Raw genomic sequence first — 23563 nt, forward strand, 5'->3', positions numbered from 1 at the left:
CACACTATCATAACCATCTCGGTATTATGTGCTTTTCAAAATGTTTAAACTATGGCATGTATAGAGTCTTAATCATTTTGAGCATGTCCAAATGATATGGCTAATGTTAGCTATTGAAGTAGTTATTAAAGAATATGTTTTGGAGTTATGTATGTTTAAATGGTAACTAATTCAAAGAAGCAGTTTCTTTGACAGCAGCAGTGACGTGAATGTGAAAAATCACCATAAATAGTAGAAATGGAATTAGAGGGTGAATGATATATAGAATTAAATCTTATCAAGTCTATTTTTACATGAAAGAAACGGTGTAGGCAAAGGAATTTTATATTTTGAGATATTTAAATTTTAGTGAGACAGGGTCAGAATGGTTTTTGAAGTCCCCTGTTCTAACTTTATAAAATCATTATAAATTGTACAGAAATAATTATAGGTCATAATTTATATGTTTAGATTCCTTAGTGAGTCTATTTTCAAAATAAATTAATGGTAACCTTATATGAATTCTATACAATTAGATATTTGATTTTTAGCGCCAAGAGGTCAGATCTGTCGAGCTGTGAAACAGGGGATACTTTAATGAATAAACTGTACTAATGTGCTAAGTCAAAAATTCTGAAAATTTTATGGTAAGTAGGAATATGAGTCTAGTTTCACGGAAAATTTACGGATTTAAATTTTGAGTTTCGTAACTCAAGTTATAATTAAATTAGTGACAGTTGCGCAGGTGGATAGTGTTGTTATGAACAGTGAATTTAATTTTAAAAGTACATTTTTATGCTCCGAATCGGTAAGTTAAATTGGATGACATCTCGTACTCGATTCCGGAGACGGTCTCGGGTAAGGGGTGTTACATTTAGTGGTATCAGAGCTATGGTTTAGTCGATTCTCGGACTAACGTAGCGAGTGTAATAGACTATCTATACATGCCATAATTGAATAATGATAGTGTGACGACTCCTGACATCTTAAAATGTTTTTTTTATAGTAATGGATTCTAACCGAGATACAGCTGATGATGCTCAAAGTAATGTGCCTGTTGAAAGTCGATTCGAGACTCAGGGTCAAGGAGATGAGGCTCGAGAAGCTTTTCTCCAAATGATGAACAATTGGTACACTGAGTTTGTTAGAACTAATCCTAATGCTCAACCTCCTCCGCCCCCTCCTATTCCTCAAGCTGTTCCCATAGCTCCTCAACAAACTGAAGTGTTAAAATTGTCAAAGCCTCCAGTGGACAAAATTCGAAAGTATGGAGTCGAAGAGTTCCGAGCTAATGTAAATGATGATCCTGAAAGAGCAGAGTTCTGGCTTGATAATACTATCAGAGTGTTGGATGAATTATCTTGTACTCCAAAAGAAAGTCTCAAATGTGCTATCTCATTGCTGAGGGATTCGGCTTATAATTGGTGGAAAACTTTAGTGTCAGTGGTGCCTAAAGAGAAAGTTACATGGGACTTCTTTCAAGAAGAATTCCGGAAGAAGTATGTGAGCCAGCGTTTCATTGATCAAAAGAGAAAAGAGTTTCTTGAATTGAAACAAGGGCGCATGACGGTAGCCGAATATGAGCGAGAATTTGTCAAATTAAGCAAGTATGCCCAAGAGTGTGTATCTAATGAAGCTACATTGTCTAAAAGGTTTGAAGATGGATTAAACGAGGATATCCGATTGCTAGTGGGAATTCTTGAAATTAAAGAGTTAGTGGTACTAGTTGAAAGAGTTATCAAGGCTGAAGAATTGAGCAAAGAGAAAAGAAAGGTGGAAAGTGAAGCAAGAGATGAAAGAAAAAGATCAATGGGCAAGCCATTTCAGTCTCAAGCGAAGAAGTTTAAAGAAATGAATACTCGATCGAATGTTTCTAGTGTGAATTTCCAAAGAGATCGAGGAAGACAATATTGAGGTTCTAAAGCTCAGGCAACTTCTATGGCAAGTACAGGTAGTGTTAAACCTACTAGATCGGAATGTCAACATTGTGGAAAACGACATTTGGGGGAATGTTATTTAATCAGCTGAGCTTGTTTTAAATGTGGATCTCAAGATCATTTTGTGAAAGATTGTCCGGAAAGAGAAGAGATAGAAAAGTTTCAGAATATGAGATCGAGCAGTGTGACTACTAGAGGAAGACCACAGAGAAATGTGGGGATTGGAACTAGTGGTAGAGGCGTAACAAAAGACACGACTGTAAGATCTGAAGTGGGAGCTCCAGCAAGAGCTTATGCCATCCGAGCTAGAGAGGAAGCATCTTCTCCTGATGTGATCACTGGTATATTTTCTCTTTACGACACTAATGTTCTTGCATTGATTGATCCTGGTTCTACTCACTCGTATGTATGCATGAATTTAGTGTCTGATAAGAATTTGCGTGTTGAATTGACTGAGTATGTGGTTAAAGTGTCGAATCCTTTAGGCAAGCATATGATAGTTGATAAAATATGCAAAAATTGTCCTTTGATTATACAAGGTCAGTGTTTCCCTGCCAACTTAATGTTGTTGCCATTTGATGAATTTGATGTTATTTTGGGAATGGATTGGTTGACATTACATAAGGCCAAGATAGATTGCAGTCAGAAAATTCTTGAGTTGAAGTGTGGTAGTGGTACAGTTCTTTGGGTTGAAACAGATAAGTCAAATGTGATGCCAATTGCGATTTCTGCCATGTCTGCTCAGAAATGTTTGAAAAATGGTTGTGAAGCATATCTTGCTTATGTGTTGAACACAAAAGTGTCTGAAATAAAGATCGAATCAGTGCCAGTGGTATGTGAATATGTAGATGTGTTCCCAGAAGAGTTGCCAGGTTTGCCTCCGATTAGAGAAGTAGAGTTTGGTATTGAAGTAATGCCAGGTACTGCTCCAATATCGATTGCTCCCTACAGAATGGCACCAACTGAATTAAAAGAATTAAAAGTGCAATTACAAGAGCTGACAGATAAAGGATTTGTTAGACCAAGTTACTCTCCGTGGGGTGCTCCCGTGCTATTTGTGAAGAAAAAGGATGGGACATTGAGATTGTGTATTGATTATCGTCAACTTAACAAAGTGACAGTGAAGAATAAGTATCCATTACCCCGAATAGATGACTTGTTTGATCAGTTAAAGGATGCCACAGTGTTTTCCAAAATTGATTTGAGATCCGGATATTATCAATTGAGGGTTAAAGAGTCAAATGTGCCAAAGACTGCTTTCAGAACCCGATATGGCCACTATGAATTTCTTGTAATGCCTTTTGGTCTGACTAATGCTCCAGCTATTTTTATGGATTTGATGAATCGAATTTTCCGGCCCTATTTGGATAAATTTGTTGTGGTGTTTATAGATGATATTCTTATTTATTCCCGAAGTGAAGCCGAGCATGCTGAACATTTAAGAATTGTGCTACAAACGCTGCGAGAAAAGAAATTATTTGCTAAATTTAGCAAAAGTGAATTTTGGCTTAGTGAAGTTGGATTTTTGGGGCATATTGTCTCGGGAGATGGCATTCGAGTGGATCCGAATAAGATATCGGCAATAGTTGAGTGGAAGCCTCCAAGAAATGTATCTGAAGTTAGGAGTTTTCTGGGCTTAGCCGGATATTATCGTCGATTTGTAGAAGGTTTTTCGATGATAGCTTCACCGATGACAAAATTGTTGCAAAAAGATGTTAAGTTCGAATGGACCGAGGAGTGTCAACAAAATTTTGAGAAATTAAAGAAGTGTTTAGCTGAGGCACCAGTATTAGTGCAACCTGAGTCAGGAAAGGAATTTGTTGTTTATAGTGACGCGTCACTAAATGGGCTTGGATGTGTATTGATGCAAGAAGGAAAGGTGATAGCGTATGCTTCTCGACAATTGAAACCGAAGAAAAAGTGAAGATAATCCGTGATTGTTTGAAAGCTGCATCGGATCGACAGAAGTCGTATGCGGACTTGAAAAGAAAAGAGATTGAGTTTCAAGTGGGAGATAAAGTATTTTTGAAAGTGTCTCCATGGAAGAAAATTTTGAGATTTGGCCGTAAAGGCAAATTAAGTCCAAGATTTATTGGTCCGTATGAAGTGATAGAAAGAATTGGTCCAGTGGCTTATCGATTGTCTTTACCACCGGAATTGGAAAGAATTCATAATGTGTTTCATGTTTCTATGTTGAGGCGATATCGATCGGACCCATCACATGTGATTTCACCGACTGAAGTGGAAATTCGATCGGATATGACATACGAAGAAGAACCGATTCGAATCTTGGCACGAGAAGTGAAACAGTTGAGAAACAAAGAAATTGCTTTAGTGAAAGTGTTATGGCAACGACATGGGGTGGAAGAGGCAACATGGGAAACCGAGGAGGCTATGAGGAAACAGTATCCCAACTTATTCACTGGTAAGATTTTCGGGGACGAAAATCCCTAAGGGGGGAGAATTGTGATAGCCCGAAATAGGGCCTAATCGGAATAGTGGTTTCGTAACCACAAATCCGAAGTGAAATAGTTTAATTTTATAAATTTTTATTAGTTACTGATTGATTGAAATATTGTGTGAAAATATGGATAGGAAATTTTAATGCTTTAGTGCTTAATTGAATTTTTAGGACTAAATTGAGAAAAATGCAAAGTGTGTCTAATTAGTGATTAAATGACTTAATTGAATTATTGCATGAAATTGGAAGTGTTTATGTGGCAATTAGACCATAAATTAGTGTTATGGACACAAAAGGGTATTTCTAGAAAAATATCTAAGTAATGGGTCAAGGGCATTTTTGTCCAAATTGGGTAAAAGACAAAATAAAGAGAAAATAAGTGTCCATCTTCTTCAAAAAAATCAGAAGCTTGCTGCCGAAAGTTTCAGGTTACCATAGTTAAGGGTTTTGATTTTCCTAAGCTCAATTGTAAGTGATTTCTTGCCCCGTTTTTAATTATTTTTGTATTTTTATGCTTATTGAAGCTTGAATTTCATGTTTCTACCATTTAATTTAAATGAAATTAAAGTTTAAAAATTGACCCATTCATGATATAATTGTAAATTGATTAGTGATGTTAGATAATGAATGTTTGAAGTGTTAATTACAAGTTTTACTAGATGAATTTCAATGAAAAATGTTGAAAAAGGGCTAAATTGTGAAAGATGGTAAAGTGTGCATAAAGTTGTGATTTTGTGAAATTGAGGCCCGTTATGAGCATGAAATATGATTTAGTGAAGTTTGAAATTTAAGAATTTAGAGAATTTTATTTTTACGAGCTTAGGGACAAAAGTGGAATTTTTGAAAAGTTATGGGGAAAAATGTAAATGTGTCAAAATGTTGTGTATGAATTGTATTTGAATGGAATATTGATAAAATGTATTAAATTGTGTTAATATAGATCAAGAAAGAAGAAATAGTGCAAGTGATCGGGGAAAAGAGAAAGTTATCGACTAAATTACAAAAATAGTCGTTTTGCATCCGAGGTAAGTTATGTAAATAATAGTTATATTTGTATAAATTGTGAATTATATTTGATATGTGAATTAATATTGAATGTGGAAGGAAAGTTGTTCATGAATTATTCAAGTGATAAAGTGTTGAAAATAAAGTGTTAAGTGTAAATTCCCGGTTGAACTTAGGAATAGAATTGGATACAAGTGACATGTCACTAGAGACCAGTGTTACAGTGTTACAGTGAGTCCCGGGTGCTGGGTGATCTAGCATGTGTTGCAGACACCTGACAGCTTGTGTGAGCAGGCCCGTGGACATTTCCAGTGTTATTGATCAGTGGTAGCTTCGGCTACATTTCAGTGGTAGCTTTGGCTACATCCAGTGGTAGCTTCGGCTACATATCAGTGGTAGCTTCGGCTACATATCAGTGTGGCACTTATGTGCTAAATCTCTACGTATCCGTGTATATTCCAAGTGTTCAACGGGATTAATAATGAATTAAAGTGAATATAAAATGTTAAGTGTGAAAATGTATATGCAAGTGAATTGGTAAGATTGTGTATGTGTAAGTGATTGAAATTGCTAAGAAATGTTTTGATTAGTTATATGTTAAAAGTGTTAATTATTAATTGAGTAATTATTGTTTACATGTAACTTACTAAGCTATTTATAGCTTACACATCTCTTTCTTTCCTTTGTTTTATAGTGATTTGAACTTGATCGAATAGTGGACCGTCGGAGCTCGTATCACACTATCATAACCATCTCGGTATTATGTGCTTTTCAAAATGTTTAAACTATGGCATGTATAGAGTCTTAATCATTTTGAGCATGTCCAAATGATATGGCTAATGTTAGCTATTGAAGTAGTTATTAAAGAATATGTTTTGGAGTTATGTATGTTTAAATGGTAACTAATTCAAAGAAGCAGTTTCTTTGACAGCAGCAGTGACGTGAATGTGAAAAATCACCATAAATAGTAGAAATGGAATTAGAGGGTGAATGATATATAGAATTAAATCTTATCAAGTCTATTTTTACATGAAAGAAACGGTGTAGGCAAAGGAATTTTATATTTTGAGATATTTAAATTTTAGTGAGACAGGGTCAGAATGGTTTTTGAAGTCCCCTGTTCTAACTTTATAAAATCATTATAAATTGTACAGAAATAATTATAGGTCATAATTTATATGTTTAGATTCCTTAGTGAGTCTATTTTCAAAATAAATTAATGGTAACCTTATATGAATTCTATACAATTAGATATTTGATTTTTAGCGCCAAGAGGTCAGATCTGTCGAGCTGTGAAACAGGGGATACTTTAATGAATAAACTGTACTAATGTGCTAAGTCAAAAATTCTGAAAATTTTATGGTAAGTAGGAATATGAGTCTAGTTTCACGGAAAATTTACGGATTTAAATTTTGAGTTTCGTAACTCAAGTTATAATTAAATTAGTGACAGTTGCGCAGGTGGACAGTGTTGTTATGAACAGTGAATTTAATTTTAAAAGTACATTTTTATGCTCCGAATCGGTAAGTTAAATTGGATGACATCTCGTACTCGATTCCGGAGACGGTCTCGGGTAAGGGGTGTTACATCTTCTCTCTTCGGTATTGTCACATTGCAGTCATAATTTCAGGGTACCCTCTTGTTATCCTTATAAGGAAAGGAAATGGGTTTGTGAATAATGACTTTTGGCGCTGTTTGTGTTTCAATTTCATTATTCCTTGGTAGAGAAATAATGATCCTTGGCCTGTTGATTCTTTTATTTTTTGGTTCACCTTCCAATGTGCATACATGACCCTCATCTGAGCCAGCTTCATAAAATTCTAGCTCCTTATTATCCATAAGGCTTTGTACCAAAGCCTTAAACTCGTCATATTCCTAGATCTTGTGTCCCTCTTCTGCATGGAACTCGCAGTAGTCCTTCGCTCCTTTATTTCCCTCTTCAGAGATTATTATTTCTCCTTTCATCTTTTCTTCCCAGATTACTTTCATCGGCATTTTTACCTCAGCCACGTCCTCTTTAATCCTTCTCATTCCAGTTTTCCCAATTGCATTTACCCCTTGATCACCATAGGTTGGCAACGGGTTTTCTGTCTACGGGTGTCGTCAAATTTTACGACTCCCATCTTGATAAGTCTTTCCACTGCTTTTTTAAAGCCAGTGCAATTTTTTATTGAATGCCCTGATATCCCTGCATGGTATTCACATTTGGTGTTTGCATCGTACCATTTGGGATATGGGGATTGCAGTGGTTTCAAATGAAAAGGAGCTATTGCATGTGCATTAAATAAACTTTGATAAAGCTCTCGATACGTCACTGTGATAGGCGTAAATGAGACCTTTTCAGAATTTTGTCTCGAACCAGATCCCTGCTTTTGGGAATCCTGTTGCCCAACTGTAGTTGCTCTGGGCTGACTAACCGTAATCGCTTTTGAATTATAACTACTCGTATTGTTCACCTCATTATCTTTCCTTCTTAGGGCCGATCTTTTAGCAGTTTCCCCCTCTATCTTGCCACTCCTTATAGCGTTCTCAATTATCTCTCCTGCCATAACTATATCAGCAAAGCTCTTGGTGGTACTTCCAATCATGTGAGTAATGAATGGAGCCTTCAAGGTGTTAATGAACAGCATGGTAGTTTCTTTCTCCAAAAGCAGTGGTCGAACTTGCATGGCAACCTCTCTCCACCTCTGTGCATATTGCCTATAGCTCTCATTAGGCTTCTTTTCCATGTTCTGCAAAGTGATTCTATCAGGGGTCATGTTAGTCACATGATTATATTACTGCATAAAGGCTTACGCTAAGTCTCTCCAAGAACCAATCCTTGCGTGACTCAATTTATTGTACCACCTAGCCACTGCCCCAACCAAACTATCCTGAAAACAATGGATTAATAATTGATCATTGTTTACATAACCAGTCATTCGCCTACAGAACATGGTGATATGGGCCTCAGTGCAAGTAGTCCTATTGTATTTCTCAAATTCTGGCATCTTGAACTTATGAGGAAGTACCAAATCTGGGACCAAACTCAAGTCCTTGGTATCAATTCCATGACAATTATCAGCGTTTTCCAATGCCTTAAATTTCTCCTCTAACCATCTACAACACTCCTCTAATTGCCTTGATGATTCGAGCCTTATCTTTTCCCTCTCAGCTACATCTAAATCAGGGATGACTAGATTGGTAGGGTTATCTCCCGGGTTGAATCTTGAGCCAGTTTGAAAGTTCATGGGTATTCCAGCATCGACTTGCCCATATTGAGGCCTTATTGTGATGGACGGCCTTCAGGGATATGCCTCAGGTTGAGTTTGCACATGAGGTAGAGTAAAACCAAGAGGATGATCCTCGTTATCCTCTTCAGTGATAGTCATAAGGGCCTTTCCTTTATCCGTTGCCCCCTTCAACAACTGAGCCATTTCAGCCATCATATTCCGTTGGGCCTCCAACATTTGATCATTCATTTCTTGCTGGATTTTTGCCAATTGTTCCTGCAATTGTTCTTGCATTTCTTTTTGGATCTGCTCAAATCTTTGATCCATATTTTTTTTCTTAGTGCATGTACCATAAGGATGTGTTGCTTCCAGGTTTTCTTTCTCTCACTCTTTCTTTCTCTCTCTCTCTCTCTCTCTCTCTCCCTCTCTCTCTCTCTCTTTGTAATTTTAACTAATTAGGGTCCTTCTATAAATTAGAATACATATGATGTGATGAGATCCAAATGCATGAATGCAAAAAGATATCGATTCTGATTCAATTTCTTTTAGAAAACGTTATTTAAGAAACAAAAATCTTTACACAAAATGAATTATAAATACGCTTTCGCCCTTAGGCCCAGAGTTTTAACCCTATCCAATAACAAAGCTAACTCTCGACCTCTATCTAACACTGACTCATACTTTGCACTCAATACATTAGCTTGTGTTGCCAGGTCTTGTAAATGATCAGCAATCTCTCGAATCTGGACTATGGCTTCTCCTATGAGATAGTCCCTATCTCTGACTTGATCTTGAAAATGGTGAAGCTCTCCCTTCCAATATCCTTCTCTTGCCTCGAACTGCTCAATCTGAAGTTCACAGTTCTGCAATGCTGCTTCCAATCCTCCAATATTGTGCTTCATTTCCTCGATCTTGTTCAGACTTGCCTTTAATTTGACCGTAGAGTTACGACTTCGGTGATGATGAAGAGATCGTCCAAGCTCCGTCACCTTAGCTTTTAATCCTTGATTCTCCTTCTCTAGGGCCTGATTCTGTGCTTACATCTCTTGAAACTTCTTCTTCCAATACTCGGCTTTAGTTCTTTCTTCTTGAACCTCTTGTTGCCACTGATCTGAAGACTTCCCCAATCCAGCCCTCTTCATTGAAAGTTGTATCCTCTTATATTACGTCTTCAAGTCATCTCGGTCTTCTTCAATCTTCTTCTTTTCTTTCCTCACTTTTTCGACCTCAATTTTCTGAACGTCAACGTCTAAGCTTAGGTACATCTTCTCCTCTTCAAGCCTTTTTATCTTTCTCCCGAGCTCTAAATTCTTCCTTTCGAACACTTGCATTATGACCTCTAACTCTGATAGAATCACTCGTAAACTCTCTTCCAGCAATTGAGCAGCCCCCAAACTCAGCCTAAGGATGTTGTCATTGATTCTCTTGCTAAACCACCCTTTGTACTCAAGAGTTGTCATCAGGCCTTCAGTCAGAATTTTCACACAGCAAATCTTCTTCCAAGCCTCGAAAATCTCTCACATCTTCTTCTTATAATGATCCCCCTTATATAAGAAATCACTTTGAGCTAACCCTTGTGTTGCCGGTATAAACTGCCCCGCTTTGTATTGCCCCAAGACGAGTAATGGCGCATAACCAATAACTCTCCAAATTCCAGGAAGAGGTACCCAATCAAAACTTCCGCAACGATAAAGGACTTCATTAGAAGCCATCCAAGGGGCTTTCTACATAACATCTTCCTCTCGGAGATTCTGAAGTATTTCCATCCACCTTTCCTCTGTAATGTCGTCCCTCATTGGCATAGCTGCTGCTTCCTTTAAAGGAGAATAATCCTCAAAGAACACTCGATAAGGAACCTTATCAACCTTCCAAAAGTGACCGTGGAACCATACTAATAACAACTGTGCGCATCCAATGAATCTACCTTCACCAACTCTCCGACATGGACTCAAAGATCTAAACGTCTCGGCTAGGATTGCAGGCACAGATGTGTTTTGTTTACCAATTCTATCAAATAAATCCGCAACTGCTTCATCTATGTGCCCCATAGCTTTGTGGAAAATCACCAAACCATAAATACTTAAGGCCAATACATCAACCCTCTTCTTCACATCTGGGTGTGCCAATATCAGATCCCTCAAACTTGCCCACGGAATGCATTTACCATCACTCTTTTGTTGGATTCGAGCTGCGACCCACTGTTCACTCATCCTTGTGATCATCATTAATTTCTTCACGAAAGTTGGGAGATTAGCAGCCCTAACATAAGCTTTGTTACCTTGAATTTTTGGACAGCGAAGCAAGGTCGTATACTCCTCCAAAGTAGGTACTAAATCTACCTCTCCAAATGTACAACAGCTATAAGCAGGGTTCCAAACTGTACCATAGCTTGAAACAGATGCTTATCCACCTTGATGTCTAGCAAATAGGGAAGATCTCCATAATTCTGGTAGAACAGCTACTTAACTTCGTCATCCTATTGGGCCCAAATGTCCTTCAACTCTTGAAACTCATTCTGTGTCGAACTAATATGAGTAAAGTCCCACAACTCCGACGTATACCCTTCGGTGACACTATCTCCTTTCTCTAATTGGGTTTTCTCTAACCACGCACAGACAGAAGCTTTGTCCTCCACTTTATCAAGATATTCGTTCCTCATTACAAAACTTTCTAATCTAGAAATCGAACCGTGAATCAATACCTTTAAATGTTAAGTGACATGCAATAATAGCAAAATAACATAAGTCAGTATCAAATATAAAAGGCATAATAAACAAGCAATTATAAGGGTGGCTTACTAAAGGCTATCACTATACTCCCTAGGGTAAGCACTTAAAGTTCACTATATGTGTTTTAGTTCTAAAGTGAGGGTACATGAACTAGCAGATTCCTCGATCCTCACCCATTATAGGCTCATATGGACCAAGTTCAGTTTAGGGGGACACATTTCCCTATTGCCATGCGGAGATGAAAATCTCACGAAGATATAGGTACAGATGTATCCCGGAAGCAATCCACTAGCCTATGCAGAGGTGAAAACCTCACGAAAGTGTAGATTCTCACTCCCACTTAAGGGTGCGACCACAGCGGTCATGTAAATGCAATGTGTGCGAAAACAAAATAACATCTACAGCAAATACATGTAAAAAGATCGATGTTTTTTAGAATATTTTCAAACTTTTAACATTAAGACAAAAAAAATAATCAATTTCTTGGCTTGACTCCTTTATGAACTCCCCAGTGGAGTCGCCAAGCTGTCGAAACCTTTTTTTTAAAAAAGAGAGAATTTTGAAAATAGGAGTCGCCACCAACCTTTTTAGGTGTGATTGGATTACCTTATAAAACATTTTGGTCTACGAAAAATGTGAGGAAATGGGTTCGGGAGTCGGTTACGCACGAGGAAGGATTAGCACCCTCACAACGCCCAAAATTGGTACCAAATTGAATAGTTTTCTATCTTAATGTCAAAAGTTTGAAAGAATTTAAAAATAGGATTCTTTTTTAAAAAATGGAATGATTTGAGCCAAAAATCGAGATTCTTTCTCTCCAAGAGAGTACAAACATCATATCCAGCATGATTGGACATGATATTCTTAAACTTTCGTGACTAAAATCATCTCGTAATTTACAAAATCTATTTAAAAGGATACTTTAAACATTTAGAAAAACGGGAAATCGCAACCTAGCATGTTAGGGCACTACTTCCCGAATTTCTAAATATAAAAACATTGCCTCATTTTTTAAAATTTTTTGATTAAATGAAATATAAATTTTTTAAAGCAATGATGCATTTAACATATTACAAAAGATCAATATTAAATAAATTAAACTACCTAATATATATTTTAACATTTCATGCAAATATAGTATATAAAATGATAGATAACGACATAAATTACACAATATACATTAACATTTCATGCATATATATAATCATAAATAACATAAATATACATACATTATCATTTCATGCAAGATACAATGAATATAACAATACTGATTACATAAATATATACAACAATAATTCATGCAAATAAATCAACATGAATAATTAATTTTCATGCAAATATATAAAAACAATAAATAACATAAAAAATACAAATAATTTACAAAATAAAATTTACATAATAAAATAATATTAAATAAAAAAACCGAAAATGAATTAACACGTTATGAACATATATAAAATAAGTCAAAAACAAAGATGAAAACTAAATACCGTTAAAAATAAATGAGGTATCAAAATATTTAAAACAATATAAATAATAGAAGAAAATTTTAAAAAAATAGTTAATATATATAAATATACTATATGATATAATAGCTTAATATATATTTATAAAAATAATATTATATTAAATAGGAGCAAAATTTTATAGTAAATTTTAGAGTATTACATACTAAATTTGAATAATGATATACAAATGCAATATTTAATAATGATTTACAAAAATTTTTTAAAAAATTATACATAATAATAAATAATAAATAATTATATAATATAAAATAATATAATGAATAATATATAATAAAATGATATATAATAAAATGTATAAATAAAATATATAATAAAATATGAACAATACATAGATAAAAATAATATATATGATAATTTTTACATGTAAATAATATTTATAGTAAAAATAAATAATATTTAAAATATTTAAAGTAAATTATATATAAAAAATTTAAAAAGGATTAAAATCAAATAAAAATAAAACTCTGAGGTTAATCTTAAAATAATAAAATGAATTTTGGGCCCAATTGAAACACGCGCTAAAAGCCGAGGGACTCACTGGGAAATTTAACCCTAATCCTAAAACGACATCGTTCCCAAAGTAGGTCTTATTATTGTAGCTAGGACTAAATTAAAACAAGAATAAAAGGTTAGGGCCAAATTATAATAAAGATAAAATGAAATTATAAACATTAAAAATACGGAAGGGCTAATTGGGCAATTTGCCCATTTACCAAAAAAACGAGTGGATCCTCTCCGGGTCACGGGTCAACGCGCGGATCCTCAGCCTTAAAACGACACCATTTTGAAGCCTATTGTTTTAAGCCAAAACGATGTCGTTTCTATGAGGCTATATAAGCCAAATTTTGGCTTCAAAAATCATTTTAAACCTGTTTTTAAAAAAAACAAAACAAAAAAAAACCTTTGAAAGAGAATTGAGAGCAGGCCCTCGGAGCTCCGTTGAGCCTCCTTCCACGGGCTCCCACGCGCCCACGCGCCGCCGTCGACTTCGCCACTTACGGCGGTCGAAAGCTGAAGAGCTCCGATTTTCAGCGCACATTCGACGGTAAATTTTTATTTTAATGATATTTGTATCTATTTGTAACTAAAAGGAAAGAAAAAAAAGAGGCAAATTACCTTTGTTTCTTCAATAAGATGCTGGTATTTTATTGTATATGTGTATATATCAACCGTAGTTTTACATTGGTTCGATTCGGGCTTTCATAGCCACTGAAAATAATATTTACCATGTTTGATTTTATTTCTTACTATATTTATATTGCCTCTGCTGTTCTTCTTTCTTTTTTTGCAGGTACTAGCAAGAAATCTGACGACGATGGGGTGTTGATGGTGATTCACTGGCGCGTTGATTGAGGCGATGATGGCACAAATCTATCGGTGGTGGGATTGGCGCACCGATTGTGGCGCGAGTTTGGGACCTTCGTCTGGTGCTTGCGGCGCCTAGGGTTTCAGAAACCCTAAGCCTCCTGTCTTCTGTTAACCATTTGGGCAATTCGGGCCTTGTGTATTTTGGGTATTTGAGTATTTGGGCTACGGTATAAGCTTGGGTGTAATTAGGGCATTGGGCTTTAAATATCTGTGGGCCTTGTAAAATGGACTGTTAAAAAACTTTATTTTTCTTTTATTCGGTTTATTCTCCTTTTAGGTTTTTAATAGCCCGAGCAAATTGGACCTATTACTACCCTAAAATGAAAACAAAAGAGAAGTAAAAGGGTTATTGATGTTGCAATGGGGCGAAGGATGAAAGGGTTGCTGCGGAATGTTGTTCTACGCCCAAACCTTTGGAATACTTGCTCCAAAATGCTAATGGTGGAACCACATTTCCTTATGTAACTCTTTAAAGTTTATTTTTGAATTGTAAAATCTAAAATTTTTATAATTTTCATATATTTTGGAAATAAAATTTCTTTAAAAAAAAAAGAGAATATTTTGTAAGTCCTAACCCTTTATTAATAAGCCAAATTATATAGTAGGTATAATATACTAATTATTTAAGATAAATAACTTATTTACATCATAAATGAATTAAAAAGATGATAAATAGCGTAATATCCATCCAATCCAACCATGAATAGAGATAGTTTTATCAGATTTGTTACTAAATATAATTTTTCGCCCTTAAATTTGACAATTTAGATTATTTTGGTATTTATATTTTTTATTTTAATTTTTTAATTTGATAATTAGATTCATTTTGGTCTTTAAATTTAGATTCTGTCAAGATTTGATGATGTGATTAGTGTTACTAGAAAATGATCGAATCGGACGAATTGAGAACTAATCGATAAAATTGTCCGAACAAAAAGGTTGAACCAATTGACTTGTAAACCGCTTGAAATTGGTAAAAATTAAATTCGGGACAAAAATCAACAATTGAACAAATTGATTCGATTTAATAAATTTTCTATATTTCTATTTTTTAATTGTTATGAATTTTTAATTAATTAATTAATTATTGTTGGTTGAAGGCGATCGAACTAGTTGAATCAAAAACCAGCTATCTTATTAGAATACTAAATGTGACACTTTGAGATTATACCACATCATCACCTAGAGTTATATATATTTTAGATTTTAAGTGATGATGTGAAACAATCTCAGAGTATCACATCACCAAACTTTTATATTTTTCAAGTTCAAGAATCAAAGTGGACCTAGTTATCAAATTTAAGTACCAAAGTGGACAAAAAAAAATACAAATACCAAAAATTATATTATCCCTTTAATTAAATCAAAACTCTTATTTTCTTCCAAACTAAGAAAGATCCTAGGCCGAATTTCCTCTTGCTATGTTGCCCAAAATCTCTCGGATTGGTCCCTTAAATCTTTACTCAATTCAGCCTACAAAAATAAAACAAGGCACAAGAATGGGCGGCATACCCATTGGATATTTAACCCAATATATACAAGTTCATATAACCTAAATATAGAAATTACTGAAACGTATTTACCAAGAATTATTACAAAGTAGCAAAATTGGAAAAAAAAAATGAAATAACCAACTAAAAGACATTAAGAATGCTATTTTTGACAATTTCTCGATTTTCCAATCTCTATGAGACAATTCTGAAGAATTATTCATTCTTTTGGAAACCAAGTTAGAGACTCGAGAGGCTTACTAAAACCATATTGATAAAATGTCTAAATTTTGAGAGTTAAGTTTATTGATAAATCAATTAAAAATATGTATAATTGAAGAAAAATATTAACGTCAAAATTAATTACTTTTAAAATTAATAAGGATTAAATTACTCTGGTTATTTTTTTGAGAGTGATTATTTGTTTCGAAATGGAGAGAAATCAATTAACAATTTTAAAAAATAATAATTTTACAAAGTGAAAAATGGTAGCTCCTAAGGAAACTTTTCAAGAACTCTTAGATTCATCCAACGAAGAACAGTGGTGAAGGTACATGAAAGATGGAGTCAATTGACCCTAGGAAAAATTACTTCATAAAAAAAATTAAGTATTTGATTCCACAGAACAATTTGAAAAAAAAAATTACTAAAATCCAAAATTCATTATTTTTTATACTTCCTTTCAAAATCATTATTTTTCCGGTTGTTGTTTAATTTAGTAACAATAAAACAAGGCAAGTTTTAATGATTATTTGTTAAAAATTAGAATTGTGGCTTTCTGGGTTTTTAATTTTGATCAAATTCTGTTATTAGTCTTTGTACTTTGTATTAGTTATAAATTTAGTAGTTGTACTTTAATTTGGTCATTTTTTGTCCCTATATTTTTAGAATTTGAAAACTTTAGTCCTAACAAAATTATAATTATTAAATTCATAAAGTAATGTTATTTTTAAAATTTGATGCGTCAAACATAATGTTCAATGTGTAATGATATGTTTGTTTGTTATTTTCATATATTGCTCACAAATGATCAGTTAATAGATCTAACATCTGTTGTTTGCATTAAGATTAAAATTTTGAAATTCATAAAATATAACTACTAAGAATGATCAAATTGGTGAACAATGACTAAATCTATATCTTTACACATAATATAGGACTAATAACATAAGTTAACCAAACAAATTTAATTGTCACCATTAGGTCAGGATTAAAATTTCAAAATTCAAAAAGTGTAGGGACTAAAATTGATAAAATTAGTGAACAGGTACTAAATTCACAATTTACACAAAGCACATGGTTTAATAGAAGAATTTAACTTTTAATTCTTTATGCAATATTATGTTTTTATTGTGCTTATTATCTTGTATTTCTTAAATATATATTAGAAATTAATATTTCTATTTAAAAATTATTGTTGTTAGTGTGAATATTGTGTAGTTTGTGTTTGTGTTTATCTTATAATTTACTATTATGTTATCCTGATATCAACACCAAAAAGTGGCTTTTATTTTTATAAAGCAAATTATATTTTATTCCCTAACCATATGCAAAAATTGCGAATTAATGGTATGCATAAAAAATTCTAATATTTATAAAAATGTACAAAATGGTGGTAAAATTTTGATTGAAAATAAATATATTAATGATGTAAAATAAATAAATTAAAGTTCATTATTTGACTTAGTTATCAATTAGAAGATTTAGCTTGTATAAATCAATATTGATTTAATACTAATAATATAATTAGCTTTATGAAAATTTGTATGTGTTTAAGGATTATATTTATTTAGTTACTATTTTAATAGTCTTACACTTAACCCTATCATATGTTTGTTTAATGAGTGTTGATTTATGTATTAATTTATACAAAATTTTTAAATGTTTATATTTTTTTAAATTTTAAATTCATAATCAAATTTTAAAAATCTTCAATTTCATTTAGTGCACCTTACTCTTAGTGATTAGATCACTTGTTAAACTAAGGTCCTTTGGATAAATAGCGGTTGTGGTATAGTGGAATCTTTTACTTCATAGCTTTGTAACTAATCTTACTATCATTGCTATTTTTAACCTTATCAAAGGTAAACACATCATCCATCCAAAGGCACCCTAAAGCATTGTATGTGATAATTAATATCGATAATGACAATAGAATGATCACCAATCAATAAAAATAAGAAAAATAAGAACACACAGATTTTACGTGGAAACCCTTTCGAGAAAAAACCACAGGCAGAGGAGAAGAAATTCACTAACTTTGAAAAACTGATGATATAAGAGGAGTTTTGACTACATCTACTTAAGGGTTGAAAAATCATGTTCTAATCAAAGTCAAATAGCAGAAGTATAGTTATATATGGACTCAACTTTGTGCAATATGGTACGTACCGCGGTCACAGCCCAATCCAGTTTTGTGCTTAATGGGGATTTGTGGTGGGCTTCGACTTCTCACCCCCACAGATCCCCTTATTTTGTCACTGTATTTATTTATTCAACAAGTGACAAGAATTCAGGTTACACAAATTCTAACACTGTAAATCTCCCATGGTTCATGTGCGGATTAGGATTACTTTGAGAAATAACATACATTATTAAATCAATGTATCTTTCTTTCTTTAAATGGGAGTGGTGAAAATTTGCCTAACTCTTTTTACCAATTACAAAACCTAAGCAAGGTTTTTCAATTTTTTTTAAAAAAACACATGTATTGTAACAACCCATTTTCAGTGAAATCGGAACAGTGGTTTCGGGACCACAAATCCGAGCAAAAAAGAAAATTTATTTTAATACTATTGCATGACCCGTATTATGATAGGAACGTTATATGAAAATTATGATAAGAAAATTTTACTGATTATGTGCTTAATTATGGAAAGGACCAAATTGCATAAAATGAAAAAGTTGGATTCTAGAAGCTAGAAGGATAAAATAGCTATGAAATTCAAAACTTGAGGTCCTTATATGGTAATTAGACCATTAAAGAAAAGTTAGTAGATATTTTTGGTGATTCATCCATGGAAAAATTAGAAAAGGTTAATGATTAAATTAAAAAACTAAAATAATTAAAAGATGATAAAAGAAATATCATCTTATTATATATCATCTTCCCCAAAATTTGCATGGAAACCTTAGGAGAGAGAGAGGAAACTAATCAAGCTTGATTGGGTAAGTATTCTTGTCCCGTCTTTAGTAATTTTTATATTCTTGAAATCGAGATGGTCTAATCTATCTATTTGGGGGGATTAATTTGAAAAGTTATCAAAGTATAGAAAATTTTCCATGGATGAATATGCTGAAAATTTGAAATTTATGGCAGAAAATAAAAGGTTGTTGATAGATAAACAATTTTTACAAAGTGAATTTTGATGAAATTGTGATTTAGGGGCTAAATTGTAAAGTTGAGAAAATTGAAGAAAAATTCTAAATTTTATAGAATAAGCTGTCAATTTTATATTGAAATTTCAATTAGGCTTGGAATAAAGAGTAAATTGCATAAATTTCATTTTTTGAGTCTAGGGATGAAATTGGAATTTATGGAAAATTTAGGGGCAAAATAGTAATTTTTCCTAAGATGTGAATTAAGATCAATAAAATATGAAATGTGAGAAATTGATGATTAAATTCATTTATATAGATCTGGATAACACAAATTCAAAGCTAGATCAAGGAAAAGAGAAAGTTTCGAATTAATAGATTTTATTGTACGAATTATTATCGAGGTAAGTTCGTGTAACTTATTTATGCATATTAACTTGTTAAATTGATTGTTGATTATGATATATGGTTATGTAATTTATAGAATGTTATAAATACTTGAAATAATTTCATGATTAGAAATGTGTTTAAAATGTTAAGTTCCGTTGGAATAATGGAAATCGATGGATACATGTGATTTCCCGAATATGAAGGTGATTTTGCATATGTTGCAGAAGGGATTTAGCTTGGAAAAGTAATCCCGATATAGCCTCTCGAGCATATTGATATATATATAGTTTTTTGCGAGCATCCTGATTTATAGTGATATTACATTTGTTGCCCATTACCGCAGCTCTTTGTGAGCATCTTGACATATGATCGGTTGTGGTCCTGCATATAATGCAGACACAAATGCAACTCTTTATGAGCGTCCTGTTAAGATCGCTTGAATTCTCTGTTACCTTATCCGAAGCTCCTTGATATTTTCTCTTTGGAGATATCTGAAAGGCTTTATGAGCTTCCTGAGTAAAAACTCTTATGAGTTTCCTGATTATCTCGGATAAGTGTCTTGTTATATTATTACATGTCTCGTTTGAGCATCCTGATATGTGGCTCAAGAGTATACTCTCCGAATAAGAATTGACAATTTATAGATATGTACCCCTTAAGTGTACTATTTAAGTATCCATCGAAATTTCAATAATTCAATGGACAAAACTCTTGACATGAGAAAATGATGAAATAAATAGAAATATGTCCTGAATATCTCTGAATTATTTGATGGAGGATTATATGATGAGCTCATCTATGTTTATTTGATGTATAAATGTATTATATGGTTAACTTGTTTAATTTAGTATATGTGTTTAGGTAAACTTGTCAAAATGATGAAAGCATGTTAGTTGTATGCTTAATATAATTAAATATGAATGGCAAATTTTAATTCCTGTTATACGAACTTAATAAGCATATAATGCTTACTAGGTTTTATTTTCTCTATTTTATAGTGCTCGAAAGCTCACAGAGGTTAGAGATCTGTTGAAGCATCATCACACTATCCACTAACTTGTTTTGGTATAAATAGAAAACTTATTTTGGTATAATGGCATGTGTAGGTAACTTGGCCTTTGATGGCATATGGATATGGTTTGTAAACTAGCTATTGGAATGGCTAGTAATGTTTTTTTTTGGTATAGTTATAAGGTTATATTAAGACAAATACCTATGTGTTACATTTATTGGTATCAAAGGTACGGCTTAGTCGATTCTCGGATTGAACGTAGCAAGAATGAGTTTAGCTATTCATGTTATTATATAATTTGTGATAGTGTGATATCTCCTAATTATTTTAAATGTGTTTTTCATATAGTAATGTCATCCAACCAAGCTAGAGCTAAATCTGAGGAAGTTGAGAGCAATGCTTCAGCTTCAGTTCAAAGAGTTGCATCTAGTAGTGAAAGACCTGTATTTGAGGGCCGAAGTGAAGAGGCAAAACAAACCTTCTTTCAAATGATGAATGAATGATTCACTCAGTATATAGGAACAAATCCTGCTGCACAACAACCTCCCCCACCTACTCCTCAATCGATTCCTGAGATGCCACAAAGGTGCTGAACCTATTAGAACTAGTAAGCCTTCGATGGATAAAATCCATAAGTATAGGGTAGAGGAATTTAGAGCTACTGCAGATGATGATCCAGAAAGGGATGAGTTTTGGTTGGAAAATACCATCCGAGTTTTAGATGAATTATCTTGTACATCAGCTGAATGTTTGAACTGTGCAGTATCTTTATTGAAAGACACAACTTATCATTGGTGGAATACTATAACTTCTGTGGTATCAAGAGAAAACATTTCATGAGAATTATTCCAGAATGAATTTAGAAAGAAGTATGTTAGTCAGAGATTTCTGGATCAGAAAAAGAAAGAATTTTTAGAACTCAAACAGGGAAATATGATTATGTCTGAGTATGAGTGAGAATTTGTTCAATTGAGTAAGTATGCTAGAGAGTGGGTTCCATCCAAGGCTGATATGTGCAAACGTTTTGAAGAGGGCTTAAATGAGGCATTAAGCTATTGATTGGAATTCTTGAATTGAGGGAATTTGTGGTGTTAGCCGATCAAGCACATAAAGCTGAAGAATTAAGTAAAGAAAAGAAACAAGCTGAGAGAGAAGCTCAAGTTTCTGGTAAAAGAATTATGAGCAAGTCGCAATCATCTGCTTCTAAGAAATCAAAGAAGTATTATGATCGTTTTATAACATTAGCGGGATATTTTGGAAAATAGCGAGGCTCTAGCACTCTAATCCTAGATCCTCGTCTTCATCTGTAACCAATGTTGGTAGTGTCAATAATCCTAAACCGAAATGTAAATTTTGTAACAAATTTTATTTTGGGGAATGTTGTTTGAGAAGTGGAGCCTGTTACCGATGTGGTTCTCTTGATCATTTTCTCAATGATTATCCGGAAAGAATTGAAAGAGATATTGATCAAACTTCAAAGCCGAGTAATCCCGCTTTAAGAGACAGACCACCCTGTCATCCCGTCAATGTCAATAGTAGCCAAGGTACTACAAGGGATACAACAGTTAAATCTGAGGCACACGCACTGGCAAGGACATATGCTATTCCTGCTAGAGAAGATGCCTCTGCACCAGACATCATTACTGGTACATTTTCTCTAGACATCATTACTGGTACATTTTCTTTACTTGATACTAATATTATTGTTTTGATTGATCCTAGTTCCACATATTCATACATATGCACAAATTTAGCGTTTGTTAAAAATTTACCTATTGAATTCACTGAATTTCTGTTAAAAATTTACTTATAGAATTCACTGAATTTGTGGTTAAAGTTTTAAACCCCCTAGGCTAGTATGTTATGGTAGATAAAGTCTGTAAAAACTTTCCCTTGACGGTAAAGGGTTATTGCTTTTCGGCTAATTTGATGCTATTGCCCTTTGATGAATTTGATGTTATTTTGTGGATGGACTGGTTAACCCAATATGATGTAGTGATGAATTATAAACATAAATATATTGTATTAAAATGTCAGAGTGGTGAGTTGCTCCATGTTGAATCTAATAAATTAGATGGGTTATTTAATGTGATTTCAGCAATATCAACACAGAAATAGGTTAGAAAGGATTACGAAACTTATCTTGCATATGTGTTGGAAACTAAAGTATTTGAATCGAAGATTCAGTCAGTGCTAGTTGTATGTGAATTTCCTGATGTATTTTCGGAGGAATTACCCGATTTACCACTGGTTAGAGAAGTGGAGTTCTCTATAGATCTTGTACCGGGGACAACACCAATATCTATAGCACCCTACAGAATGGCTCTTACCGAATTAAAAAAGTTGAAAGCACAGTTGCAAGAACTAAATGTAACACCCCACACGCATACCCCACGCCAGGACGGAATACGAGGTCTTACTCAACTTGAACGCACACATTCACAAGTTTTTGAATCACCAAAATCTGGTCAAATTTAAAACTTTTCCATTCTTAAAAAAAACTCCATAATAAGGGCCTACTAGGCTATAAATGTTCATTTTAAACCATTCGAGAATGATTCGAGTCTTACCATGAACCCTGAAAAATGTTACTAGCCACAAGGGCACACACCCATGTCAGAGGGGCAACACGCCCGTGTGACCAATTCAACATGGTCATGCTGTTGGCCAGTGTGGCTCACACGGCCTAAGCAATACATTGACACGCCGTGTCCTATACCCGTGTGAAATTAATTCTAAATTCATACCTACAGGGATTTTCACACGGCCTAGGACATACCCGTGTCCCTGACCCGCGTCCTTCACACGGCCATGACATGTCCGTGTCCTAGCCCGTGTGTAAAAACTTAGACATTCTGTTTCTGACGTCAGCAATTCTTAAGGGTCACACGGCCAAGGCACACACCCGTGTGCTAGGCCGTGCCCTTTACACAGCTGAGACACACGATCGTGTCTCTGTCCTTGTGTTTACTATCATGCATACTGACTTACAAAATTTACGTGCAGGGGACACACGGCCGGACAACACGCCCATGGCGCTAGCCGTGTGTCATACACGGCCTAGACATACACCCATGTAGAAAAATAGGGCTATTTACCAAGCCTCTTTGCCACCCTTACCTACATAACCTGT

The sequence above is a fragment of the Gossypium hirsutum genome, chromosome A02 (assembly GCF_007990345.1).
Source record: "Gossypium hirsutum isolate 1008001.06 chromosome A02, Gossypium_hirsutum_v2.1, whole genome shotgun sequence".
NCBI lineage: Eukaryota > Viridiplantae > Streptophyta > Magnoliopsida > Malvales > Malvaceae > Gossypium > Gossypium hirsutum.